Source organism: Elaeis guineensis, chromosome 14 (genome assembly GCF_000442705.2).
Source record: "Elaeis guineensis isolate ETL-2024a chromosome 14, EG11, whole genome shotgun sequence".
NCBI lineage: Eukaryota > Viridiplantae > Streptophyta > Magnoliopsida > Arecales > Arecaceae > Elaeis > Elaeis guineensis.
Genome location: NC_026006.2, coordinates 56,273,582 through 56,288,111, shown reverse-complemented (window position 1 = coordinate 56,288,111; position 14,530 = coordinate 56,273,582). Strand labels below are relative to the sequence as shown.

At 34.4% G+C, this 14,530-nt stretch overlaps 1 long non-coding RNA gene and 1 other non-coding gene across 2 annotated transcripts; one reads left to right on the top strand and one right to left on the bottom strand.

Moving 5' to 3' along the window:
- Positions 1-796: 796 nt before the first annotated feature.
- On the top strand, positions 797-14,459 carry LOC105057709 (uncharacterized). The gene is made up of 3 exons (XR_834022.3): positions 797-811; positions 13,432-13,772; positions 14,145-14,459. It is a non-coding gene; the product is annotated as an uncharacterized lncRNA (long non-coding RNA).
- On the bottom strand, positions 6,711-6,828 carry LOC114914810 (U6atac minor spliceosomal RNA). The gene has a single exon (XR_003802599.1). It is a non-coding gene; the product is annotated as a U6atac minor spliceosomal RNA (small nuclear RNA).
- Positions 14,460-14,530: the final 71 nt, after the last annotated feature.

Below are 14,530 nucleotides of genomic sequence, written 5' to 3'. Positions count from 1 at the left end.
TGCTGACATGGATCCTGAGCCCAAAAAGGAGGCAAACGAGAAGTGATCCTCCCTAGTTCTCTTTTCAGCAATAGGTGCTCCATAGAGATGGCAGTGGGTAGGATTTGGATCGGATATTATACTATTTATCCTCAAATCCGAACTTAATACCTTATACCCAAATCCTACCCAATATCCGATCGGATAAGAAAAGAGATATCCATCTCCATATCCAATGAGTTCGGAGATACCCACGGATAATTTATTTTTCCATATCCAACCCATACCCGCACTGTACCTATCCCATATCAAAAAAAAATAAACAATCAAAATAATTTTATGCATATTATCAACCAATACAAAATTATCAATTCAACATAAAACATAATTTATAAGTCCAAATTTATAAAAATCAAACATAAAAATAAAATTACAATTCAACATGGAACATATAAATAATCAAAATAATTTTATACATATTATCAATCAAAATAAAATTATCAAAATAGAATTATAAATATATATATTCGAATATTATCCATACCGGTAGATTCGTGTTCGAATTTGAATAGAAAATAGCACTATCCACACTCTTATAGTTTTCAAATTTTATCCAAATTTAAATTTAAATTCTGTCAAATTTTATTTTTTAAATTTAATCAAATTTAGATAGAATATATATTCAACGGATCGAAATGATTTTGCCATCCCTAATGTTGCTGCCGTTCACTGGTATATGGATCCCAAGCCCAAAGAGGAGGCGAACGAGAAGTGATCCTCCCTAGTTCTCTCTTCAGCGGTAAAGATTGGAGACCTTAAAGTGAAATCGACTGTAAGCTGTCTCCCTCTACTCGCTCGTATTCGGAAGTGTACATATGATTTTTTTTTTTTCCAACAAAAAATCGTTCCTTTCCATTTCTTGCGTTGGAAATTTATCAGGGATGCGTCGGAGTTCATCTTTCTTGATTCTATACCGATTTATTAATCTGTAGAAAAAATTAACAATTTAGTCCGCAGTAGAACAATCCACACTTTTAGATCGCTGACGACTCTTGCTTGATATTTTCTAATGCTAGCCTTCTCATCTATTATTTTTCATTAAGATAGTGTGTGAGTATGGAGATAGTTTCATCTAAGGATACGATCATAGATATCAATCTATGCGTCCATCGTACTTTCAGAGCTGTATTGACGAGGTCAAAAACGTTGCTTGTAATAATCAAGTTGGTCATTACTCAACTCTGTTTTGTTAGGTGGCATAAACATCATTCCTGTGTTGCCTCATTAGTTCAAGAAACATAGAGCAGCAAAATACATTATAGTGATGTTATATTTGAAGCCATTGCTAGGTTCCGATCTTTACCATATTAATAATGGAATCCATGATCAACTTTAACCAGAATAGAGTGAACTATGATTCATTTCCTCTGCTTTATACGCCTTACTGTGCTGATCTATGGATTTGGGAATCTTATTGAGATGGTGAGATAACTAGTAGAACCGTCTTTTATTTTATTCAACTCCATATTTTTTTCAATCAGAGTACTCACTGGAATTTGGCATCTGCCTAATGCCCTCGCAACATGAAAATACAATTTTTGAAGGTTTCCGAGACCAATTACATGTAAGCTGTTGTGTTAAAGAGGTGGAGACCATGTGAAAGTCATGGTTCATATTAGAAAACTTTCTTGTGGTCCCTCACATAAAATAAAATAGCTCTATTGGTTTCATGCATATTGGCGGCTGTCTACACCTATAGAACAAATCAATTTAGGTAATTTTTATTTTTATTTTTTTAATCTGAATCCTCATATGTATAGTGCACTGTACTGATCTATATCAACGGATATCGCGCATACAATATCATACCAATGCACGCTAAGGGGAGCCTATCTAGTTAGGTAAACCAAACCGAGCCCCGTAGTAGGTGTACCGACACCGTACCAAGATTGTATTGATATGGGGTTCTGTACCAAGATTGCGAACTTTGCTTATATATTTCTAAAAGTACAAGATAATGATTATTGCAGTGAGTTCCTAGATTTTCATTTGAGACTTGTCTATGTTTATTCTGAGGTTTTTAATACGAAGTTGATTTTCCATTTCATTGTTCATGTCAATGTCAATTTATTTCAAGCACTTACCTATGTTATCTTATTGGTGACTTTTCTCCATTTGTATTATAGGTGAAGGCTTTTCCTCCTCAAAGTGTCTGGAATTTAGTCCTATCTCTTTTACAGTGCAGTATGCCTTCAGTTTTATGTTTGTACTAGTGGATTTATATGTGTTTATTTTGGGTAAAAATAACATTAGCTTGTTTGATCAACTTGTGCTTTTCATGGTTTTTGCCTTTGACGATCAACACAGGCAAGAGCCCAACAACATTTGCACACCAGGTTATACTATTGCCTGGGTTGTGGTTTGCAAGGATGAATCTGCCATATTGCTAATCTGAGGCCTCACTTTCTAATCTGTATATTTGACTTAGCTTTATTCTGTATATTGCTGTTATTTTCTGTACTTTCTTTGAAAAAGGAAAAAGAAAAAAATGGAGAAGAGTTTGCAGGTTCTTGGGTAACCTTTTTGATTCCGTCATGATATCCTTTATTTCCTTGGTAGCATTATCTATCTTAAACCCCTGAGCAATGAAGCAATGCTTAGTAATATGATGGAGAACTATTTAAAATGTTTGAATCTGTACTGATATTTCTTGATATGGATGTCTTTTTAAATTTTTGCTATACTGATATTTCTTTATATGGTTGTCTTTTCAAATTTTTGCTCTGGGAATCATTTTCACCTTTGATTATTGATATCACCTAATGTAAATTTTTGTTTCCTTTTCCACAAAGAGTCATTACCTTCATTTCAAGAGCCATATTTTTTGTCAAACTATTTACCTATGTCATTTCAACAGTCACCAAAAGTGTTACCGAGGATATCTTTCAAATGTTGTCATACAATACCATTTTTTTTCATATCTTTTCCAGTATTTTTAACTTCCATGTTTTGTCTGAAGTTGTGATTTCTACTGTTGTTTTTAGGCGAGCTTAATTATTAGTTTTTACCAATATAATTGCATTCTTCATGATGCTTATGGTTGATTATATGGCAACATAATCTACTTAATGCCCTCTGGAGATGAAAATACAAATTTTGAAGGTTTCCTAGACCAATTTCCTAGGCCAATTGCATGTAAACAATCTTGTTAAAGAAGTTGAGGCTGCATGAAAGCGATCACACAGTTCATATTAGAAAACATTGTTGCAGTCCCTCACATAAAATAAATAGCCATATCTTTTAAATACATGAAAATATAACAACAGCATGCATATCGCTGCTATCTACCCCTTCAGAACAAATTGAGTTAGACAATTTTTATTTTATTTTTTAAAATCTGAATCCTGATAAATGTTTTAGCATGAAATCTGATATAATGATTATGGTAGTGAGTTCACTGATTTTAATTTCAGATGTGTCTATCCTTATTTGAGATTTTTGATACAAATGTTTTGTTCTTCACATCAAAGTCGATTTATTTCAAGCATTTACCTGAGTTATCTCATCACTGACTTTTATATGGGTAAGAAATTAAGTCTTAATTTGTATTATAGGTGAAGGCTTTTTCCTCCGAAGTGTCTGGAATTTAATCCTATCTATTTTCCAATGCAGTATGTCTTCAGTTTTACTTTTGTGCTAGTGTGTTTATACGTGTTTATCTGGAATAAAAATAACATTAGCTTAGTTGATCAAATTGTACTTTTCATGGTTTTTACCTTTGATGATAGACATAGGCATGAGCCCCAACAACATTTATGCACCAGGTTTTACTATTGCATGGGTTGTTGTTGGCAAGGACGAATGTGCCATAATGCTAATCTGGGCCTCACTTTTTAATCGGTATATTTCAGTCATGATATCCTTTATCCCTTTGTAACATTTTTTTCCCTAGACAGCTGAGCCATGAAACAATGCTTGGTGATATGATGGAGAACTATTTGAAATCTTTGAATCTATACTACTATTGCTTGATATGGTTGTCATTTTAAAATTTTTGCTTTGGGAATCACTTTCATCTATGATCATTGATATGACCTAAGTAAATTTTGTTTCATTTTTCTGCAAAGAGTCATTTCGTTTATTTTCAAAAGTCATACTTGTTGAACTATTTACTTATGTCATTTCAACAGTCATCAGAAGTGCTACCAGGGATATCTTTGAAATGTTCTGACAGGGATATCTTTGAAATGTTCTGACACAATGGCCTTTTTATATCTTATTTTGCCTTCCATGTTCTGTCTAAAGTCATGCTATCTTCCAAGAATTTATGTCCTGACAAGACGGGGGTGTCTTGGCCATCCCATTCCCATTCCTATGAGAAAATGAAACGGAGATGGGGTCGAGACTCCAAAACCCATCCACGTGGAGAGAGAAGAATAAAGAGGAATGAATGAAAGGAAGATGAAAGGTAAAAAGTGAAATGAAAGAAGAAGAAGAAAAATGAAAGAAAAAAAGGAAAAAGGACAAGAAATGAGCGAAGCAAGAAAGGAAAGAGAAAGAAAAAGAAAAGAAAAAAAAAAGAAAAAAAGGAAGGGATAAGAAAAAGAAAGAAAAAGAAAAGAAAAGAAAGAAAGGTAGAAGAAAAAGAAAAAAAAAAGAATGAAGGAAAGAAAAAAGAAAAGAAAAGAAAGAAAAAGGGGAGAGAAACGGAGGATATCTATTGGGATGCATGACTAGAACAACTACAGGGACAGGATGGGACATCCTGTTCCATAGAGATATCGGGACACCTTCATCCCACAGGATTTATAGTCCTGATTGGTACCATTGCTTTCAGGCAAGTTTAACTATTACTTTTTGTTGATATATTTTCATTCATCATTATGCTTATAGTTGATTATATGACTATGTAATCTACTTGATGCCCTCTTGAGATGAAAATTCAATTTTTGAAGGTTTAGTGGACCAGTTTCCTAGGCCAATCGCATGTAAGATGTTGTTAAAGAAGTGGAGACCACATGAAAGTGATCATACAGTTCATATTAGAAAACATTGTTGCAGTCCCTCACATAAAATAAAAGAGCCATATCTTTTAAAGACATGAAAATATAACAACTACATGCATATTGCTTCTATCTACCCCTTCAGGATAAATTGAATTTTACAATTTTTATTTTATTTTTTAAAAATCCTAATCCTGATATGTGTTTATCATGAAATCCAATATAATGATTATTGTAGTGAGTTCACAGATTTTCATTTGAGATGTGTCTGTTCCTTATTTTGAGATTTTTTAAATGAAAAGTTGATTTTCCATTTTTTTCTTCACATCAAACTCAATTTATTTCAGAAATTTACCTGAGTTATCTCATCAGTGACTTTTATATGGGTAAGAAATTAAGTCTTAGTTTGTATTATAGGTGAAGGCTTTTTCCCCCGAAGTATTGGAATTTAATCCTGTCTATTTTATGGTGCAGTATGCCTTCAGTTTTATGTTTGTGCTAGTGGGTTTATACGTGTGTTTGGGATAAAAATGACATCAGCTTGTTTGATCAAATTGCGCTTTTCATGGTTTTTGCCTTTGATGATAGACATAGCCATGAGCCCCAACAACATTTGCGCACCAGCTTTTACTAGCCTGGGTTGTTGTTGGCAAGGATGAATGTGCCATAATGCTGATCTGAGGCCTCACTTTTTAATCTGTATATTTGACATGACTTAGCTTTGTTCTTTATATTGCTTGCTATTTTCTGAACTTTCTCTAAAGAAAAATGAAAAAAAAAAAGTGAGAAAAGTTTGCAGATATTTGGATAACCTTTTTGATTCCGTCATGATAGCCTTTATCCCTTTGCTAACATTTTTTTTCCTAAACACATGAGCCATGAAGCAATGCTTAGTGATATTATGGAGAACTATTTGAAATGTTTGAATCTATACTGCTATTGCTTGATGTGGTTGTCTTTTTAAAAGTTTTGCTTTGGGAATCACTTTCTGTTGGAAATTGGATGGGGTCCGTCGATGATATGCCCACATGAGATACAAAAGACTCTCTCTAACAAAAATAATGGGGGTGTCTCTCTTAACTGTTTCCCAAAAAAACCATCCAGGAATCTCTTCCAATCTTGGTAAACTGAGCATTTGGGGTGTGAAAATTGAGTGTTTTTCAACTGTGTAATCACACACGAGTCCCATGCAAGCACGTGGTTTGATCATGGTTATTTTCGGTCCAAATTTCAATTAAGAGGTAATCCTAAAACTTACTTGTTTCATATTCGGCATTGGTATTAGAGCCTATAGATTGAATCCATGGCTTCTATGGATGATTTTCGTAGTATTTGTTGATTAATTAAGTGCATGTTTGCCATGTTTTTGAAAAATTCTCACTTTAAAGCTTTTAAGAACCACATCATGGCATCTCAACGTAAAGTCATCCAAATATTGTGTTATGTTGTAGCCCTTGAGTAGTTATTTAATTCTGAAAATTTTCGTCTCAAATGGATGTGTGCAAGCGAAGTTATAATCCAAATAAGTTTCGGTTTCGTTTTAGGATCCATGTTTTTTGAGTTGTTTTTCTTTATGCACAATACGAAATAAATAATGAGACTTATACCATTTGAAAGTTCTCTGAATAAGCTTTCCATCGATATAAAGAACATCAAATTTGGATAACTACACTAAAAGTTATGAAGGTTTGAAGTTAAAGGGATTTTATTGGTCAATTGTATAAATAAAAAAAAAACAGGTAAGATCCGCCGGAGCATGGAGCCTTAACCGTTGTGTGTAATAGGAAAGCCCAAAGGCTGTTCCTGTCCAATCAAGAGAGATGCCAACTGTCTCTTCTTTCAACACATATTAAAAACAAAAAAAGCATGATTTTGGTTGGAATAGTTTAAGTTTATTTTCTTTGACCCTATGAGTTTAGATTGTATGAGTTGCTAAATCTAATATATATGTTTATTTTATGATGAAAAATGGTTGTAACGAAACGGATAAAGAAGTGCTTTGAGAGGTCAACATGACAGAGATATGTTTCAATCAATTATGGAATATAAAATGAAACCGGAACATGGTATGGCACAACATCTTTCTATCTTGGACGATAAATTTATGGTACTGAAAAATGAAGATTATGCTGGTCTACCATTTGAAAGAGCGGAAGCCCTTTGGAGGTTAATATCAAAATTTTGGTTTGATACTTTTCATAGAATATGTGTTGAAAATTATATTGTTCTTGACTATGAGGATTCGCTATTGGGATTAAGAAATGAGTATAACTGTCATTATATAACAAAAGCAATGAGACAGACGAGCCATATTTGTTGAACTATTTACATATGTCAGGTTACATATTCTGATTGAGTGGGTTTGGATCAAATTTGATACCCCTATACTCTACTATGTACTAATATAGTACAAAATTACAATCCATGTTATACTGTATTGCATTATACTTTACAAGATTATGTGTGGTATTATAGCCGCATCATTACTAATTCATGTTACTCTGTATTGCATTATACTTTACAAGACCATGTACGGTATCATAATTGCATCATAAAATATAATTTGTACACAGTTATATGTCGACTAATCATTAGCCGAAGTCTCATCTATAATTTATTTTGTGAATGTTCCGGAAATCTCTACCACACAAAGCTGAAAACCATGTCAAACCTTGCGTACGCATGAAGTGAAAATAGACGAGCTGCCAGCATGACTCACATAAAGTAGCCATGTTCATGAGTAGCATGTATATTTAAATTTTGCAATTATATTCTTGTCATTTACTACCCAGGATATGGTATTAATAACGAGGAAAATGAGGTTTCCTTCTTTCCTTAAGAGGTGCTGGGCAGTAAAACTAGAGATTTTTTGAAAACTAAAGGCTGTAAAATGGAAGGCTTGGAACATCAAATACCTATAGGGAGAGTGGCAGAGCCTGGCAGTGCAAAATATAAGGTTGATGCTGGTCATGCAACTGGCATTGCTGTGCGAAACAGATTGAATTCCTTACTAGGCCTGCTGTCAGTTGTTGGCTATGCTGATAGTCAATGTCATACCTGAAATTTGAGATGCTGCTTGTTCTACAAAGCTGCTCTGGGTATTGCTTACCTGCATGTCAATAAATACATACAGATTTGCAATTCCTACAATCCAAAGTTTTGAACGGCATGTCAAAGCTTTTAGATCGATACTATTTTGGACTGATAGCCAAGGAGGTTTGGACATGCTTGTTCCTGCACCTCATGTGGTCCCTTCAATTCAATACTAGGTCAAGTATTTCTTCTTGCATATAATTGGACAAAATCTCATCATTAGCATGCTTCTATTAGTCTATTAAGTGACTAAGAGGTTACTGGTGATTGCATGTCCTTATTCACTAATGATGGTAGGGAAAAAAACTTGCAACAATCCACTGTCCTTTTTATACAAGTGTTACAAGATTGCTGAATCTTTTAAGCTCAAAGTTCCTAGTATGTATTCTCTCTCTTTCAAATAAAAAATAATTCTGCATGTAGTCTGACAAAATCATTAGTCTAAATCTTACCCAAAAAAGTCATGAGTCTAAAAGATATCTCTGTAGAGTGTTTAGTTACTCTGAAATATTCCAGGCTTTCTTGTGTGTCGTCTTCTGCTATTGGGTTGGGAGATGTTGGCTACGACTAGAACTTGACCACATAAGTTCTGGGAGTTGGGCATTTTGTCATGCTGGACTGCTAGTTTACTGCAATTGCTGTATAGGTAAGTATGCAATGTTAACATAAAGCAACAGACAATTGAGAGTATGTGGGAGGTTGGTATCGATGTTCGTGCAATATTAAAGCAAAATAGAAAGAATTTGAGATTAGATTTCTTGTTGGCCGTCATGTGGGAGAGGTTAAGGCATGCTCCCAAGTAGAATATTTTGAATTGTCGGTAAGAGCAATTTGGCATAAAGATCTCCTCAAACATTCCATTTTGTATTTTGAAAATGAGCTTCCGGGTGACATCTTTTATTTAGAAAAAGAGCTAATTTATCCACAAGAGGATCAAACAGGAAGAAGGAAGTCTTAAGGATTTGTTTTTTTTGAAGGTCAAAAATTTATTTAGGAATTTATATTTTTCTAGATAAAATTTTTTTAACAATATTTAAGTAAAAATAATTTTTTTATTTTTTTTTATGCATTAGAAAATGATTCAAGAATATGTTATCCATATCTTTTTGTATTATTAGTTTTTTAAATAAGTTACTAAGATTTATCCATATTTTTTATAATATTTTTTATTATATAAATATCATATATATATATATATATATATATATATATATATATATATATATATATATATATATAATGATACTCTATGGAGGGATATTGTGGTGTTGCCAACTCAGCTCCTCAGATGAGTTTGGTTGTACTACGTGTACCTTAAAAAAGATGGATTGCATGGAGGGTTTCAAAGAAAGAGCGAGTTGCATGTGGTTACAAAACCTCACGCATCGTCTAAGCTTCTTTATTCGATCGCTCAAGCCTTCTAATTGGTTGGGTTAAGGAGCTCTTGCTCCTTCTCTCGCATCCTCCATGAAGATCGTGACGATGCTATTGTCAGACACCTCCAACGATCACCTCTACCTTTCTCCCCTTCAGCCTTCATCTTCTTTTGATCTATCATCGATTTCGGCGGTGGTTTTTTGCTTCGGGATTTAAGAATCCTTGCGCAAATTAATTACGTCAGGTCACGTGCGGAGTCGGTGTTAGAAAGCTTTCAAGTGAGGTGAGGGGGGGTTGGTGGTGTCGGAGCTGGAGAAGAGGAGGGGGGTTGGTGGTGCTGGAGCCGGGGGAGGGGATGGAGGTTGGTGGTCGTGCAAAGTCAGATGCAGCGTGAACTGCAGGTGCAACATGGATGGCAGGTGTGGTGTGGACGGCGATAGGGCGGGGCTGTGATAGGGGCAGCGCGGACGGTCGCGACGTAAGCCTCGCACGGCAAGGGCAGGGGTTGTGGGGAGGCGATAGGAGGAAAGGATGGGACCATTATCATCGGTGCTGGTGCTGATGCTAGAAAGCTCCAAAGTGAAGCGAGGGGGGTTGGTGGTGTTGGAACCGAGGGAGGGGAGGGGGTTTGGTGGTGATGGAGTCGGGGGAGGGGAGGGAGTTTGGTGGTCGTACGGAGCTTGGTGCGATGCGGATGGTGGATGCGACGATAGCGATGGGGCGGGCCTGTGGTGGGGTCGGCACGGACGGCAGTGACCTAGACCTTATGCGGTGGGGGCGGGGGGTGGGGGGAGGCGGCAAGAGGAAGGGATGGGAAGGAAAAAAAAGGAAAAAATATATTTGAGAAGGGAGAAAAAAGAAAAAAATATTATTATTTTATTATTAATAATGATTTAAATATTATTATTTTAAAATAATATTAATTTTAAAATAATAATAAAAAATATTTTAAAAAATAATATTTTTATTATTAATCTAAAAATACTATTTGTATAATAACATACTATTTTTAAAAAAATTGTTTCAAAAAATTAATAATAAGATATTATTTTAAAATTAATATTATTTAAATTAATAAAATATCATTTTTAAAAAAATTATTTCAAAAAATAATAATCAAACATTATTTTTAAAAAAATTATTTTTAAAATAATAATATTATTATTAATTTAAAATATTAATTTATTATTAATAATAATTTGAATAAAAAATTATTGTTATTGATTAATAATAAATTATTATTATTTGATTAATAATAAAAAATTATTTTAGTAATAATAATAAAATATTATTATTTTATTAATAATGATATATAAAAAGGATAATGTGTAAGTGGAGGATTTACGGACTTTTCTATCTCTCCGATCCGGGAGAAAAGGTTGTGATGAAGGCACCATGGGCGAGCAAGGGGTGGATGGCGGAACCGAGCCCGCCCCTTTGCTCGGAGGCTGTTAAATGCAGAGATTTTGCTTTAAAATCGATAGAGTACTATGTTTTGTTTGTGGATAATTTATCAAGTTTGATTTGATTCGGGAGATCGATTCAGATTTTAAAATATATTATTTTAAAAAATAATAAAAATATTATTTTTTAAAAAATAAATTAGCATGTTATTATTTTTAAAAATAAAAAATAATATGTTAGCTCGCATAGTTATAGTACATGTTTAGATATATTTGATTTGTCATTTGAGGGATTGTAACGTACTTATGGGTTATATGATCGTAGAGTTGAAAATGGATTAGACATGGATGGAAGTATTAGAGTGTTGCCAACTCAGCTTCTCAAATAGATTGAAAGAACACTTTTTCAGTGCAACTATTTAACACGATGCAATCAATATGTTTTATTTTTCTACATTCGGCCCTGCGCAACACACGGGTCTTCGATTAGTTATTATGTATAATAATATAATATAATAATTATATTATGATAATATAATGTATAATAATATATTATAGCATCTTATATTGTTATATCATTATATATTATAATAATATATTATATATTATATTAACATCTTAGATTAATATAATATATATTATATAATATAATGTACTATATTAGTATATATAATTATATATAAACATATTATATTATTATATATTATTTTAATATATAGTAATATACTGTTATATTATTATTATATTAATATATAATATTATATTATATTAATAATATATTATAGTATATTATAATATATTAAATTATTATCTTATTATTATAGTATTATATTATTATAATATATTATAATAATATATTATATAATAAGGTTAAAGATATATTAAGAATGAATTAGAAAGATTATTTTTTCAGTTGATGGGAAAATGATTTAGACATCCCTTGACTGGGTAAGATTTTTCTTCATTTCATGAGTAAATGCTATCTATAGGAAAGTAACTTATTCATCTTGAAAAACGTAAGAACATGGATAAATTAGTCAATGAGAATTTTCTCATGATATTTATCCATAGGTTCTAAAAAACTGTTCTCGAAGCTGTTGGTCGGATGACAAGATGGTGTCAAAGAGGAGGTCCATTCATCGTGGTTCCAAACAATCAATGACCAAGGAAAGAAATCTCCCCCCTAAGAGATGGAGCTTTGTCAATGGTTGATTAATTGACAAGGTTCCATCCATATCAAAAAGGAAGTGGGTTCAACCTTTCCGATTGATCTACCACTAATCTCGGTTTCAAGCTCGATGAGGACATCAGCTTGCTGACAGAAGCTTTTTCTTGGGTTAAAGCTTGTTTGGCTTATCGCATGCGGTGGTACAGGGCGAGAGTATAGTTCTGTTAACAAAAACAAGGAAGAATGGAACTAGATGCTTGTTTCAAAGAAAGTGCTTTGCCTTATCTACGATGCCAAATGCAAGAAACAATGGAATTGACAACACAACAAAAAACATAACGAGCGCATTGGAGATGTTTGGGTTTGTGTCTAGAAGCATCATTGGTGGCAAGAAATTGTTTACTGATGAAGACTTTGAGATTGTTCCCTGGTGCCTGGACATTGGGTATGGGTCCATCCATGGTTGGCTGCCATGGATATCTCCTCTCTCTTTTCATTTAGAAAAGATTAAAAGAAAACTTTGGAACAGTATTGTGGTCTAGCTATAGCTCTGGTGCCGAAAGGCCCCTGGAATCCTCTAATAGGATGTGATGATAAGATTGTGAGCGCATTTGAGCGCCTTCTTCTTGTGGCTGCATTGGTATTTTCACTCCCCACTTCCATTATGACAAAATTTTTCTGTCATATATCGCTTGAAATCTCACTTATCAGAGTTCATTGCGGAAGAATCTTCTAAATTGACCATGATATCTGATCCATGCATAATTGCAATAAATATACCGATCAGTAGTGGTTGAATTTCTTTTAGGGTTCTACATGAAAAATCATCCAATCGAACTTTGAGTTGGAGGTCTTTTCACTTTTGTTTGGCGGAGATAATTGGATTCTATTTTGAAATTCGAGATGATATAGTTACAGGTCTAACTTTATCCTATTCTCTTGTCCTTTGGATTCTCTTATCCTATCCTATTTTGAAATATAACCGCTTTCCCTTATTCTACTCATCCAGCCCTCTTTACGAATTTGTACAATCAATGCCGTGGAGATAGCTCTATTATCGAAGAAAGAAGAAAACCGGCAAGGCGTAGTCCTATCTATCTATCTTTCCAGACACAATATCTCGATTATCTATGATGATGACTACATCTTTTGGCATGTGATGTTTGGATATAGAATCGAAAGTCCTCGTGAATGGGTAGAGCTTGGTGCTCTTATATTGCAATTGTAGTTGATGGTTCTAGTAAACCAAACCCATCGTTTTATAGCTATTTGGCTTCTTTGAGACATAATGACTCCGGGCCGGATATTGTTATCTTTTTCCCTTAATGTATATATCGACATCTGTATTGCACCATACATGTTCCTGTGATGCTACCAATCAATGATGCCAAACTTTGTTGAAATGTAGTTGGAGACCAGCAGCTGGGATTTGGTTGTTGTTGAATAGTTGGGTCATGGATAGGCCTGTAGCAGTTTGCTTGCAGGTGAGGCAAGCTGATCTGCTCGACTCCTCGGCTTTATAAATTCACTCAGGGCAGCCTGAAAGCAATTCATCATCATCCCTCCTTGTTTGCCTGCTTTCTTCCTTTGTGGTCTTTTTTCTTGTTAGAAGATCAAGATGGGACCTGGTGGTCCAGGAGGACCTGGTGGCCCTGGTTGGTTTCCTCTGCCTGGTGGCCCCCCAGGTTGGGGCCCTGGACCTGGAGGACCGTTCGGAGGACCTGGCTGTTGTGGCCTCCTAGGCTCATGGTGAGTTATGATAGACCTTGGAACCTGAGGTATACTTAGATGGGGTGGGACTTGTTAATGCAAGGTCATTCAGAAAAGTTCACTTTAGGCTCTTTCCATCTCCTGTCTTTGTTATTCCCCTCTAAAACCTCTCCTGCATTTAGATTTCATCAAAGCATTTAAAAAAAAAAAAATTACTTACCTTAAATTTTTGTTTTTGTTATATGGCCATCATTTGGCAGTGGAAACATGGTTTATGTGATTGGCATTTACTGTTGGACTCAGCCATTGATGTAGATCTATCTCATAATATTATGACTTCTATGGATCTGAAATTTCTCCCTGTAGGTTGAAGATGTCCTTCTGTGACGCTAACTTTTTTTTTTTTGGCAGCTTTTACTTCCTTTGCTGTTGCTGCTTGCTGCAAGAGTGCTGTGGACCCTTGATTGGTGGGCCTCCAGGCCCCCATGGACCGCCTGGACCGTTCTTTTAATCTAAGCAGTCCAACCAAATGAAAGGCACACATGCAAACAAATAAGTAGATGTAGAACAGTAAAGTGCTTACAGCTCTCTTATGTCCTTGTTCCTATGGGCCACTGCCTTATTTTTGTATCCTTCATCCTGGAACGTACGCTGTAGTTTACTACCATAGAGATCTTCTATGTCAGATTACTTGTCATGAATGTAAAAAATCCAACCTTTGTTCCATTGGAGAGTTTGCTTCTTTGTCAATAGTATTGAATGGCTCAACAATTGACATCTGAATTTGCTGGTATTTC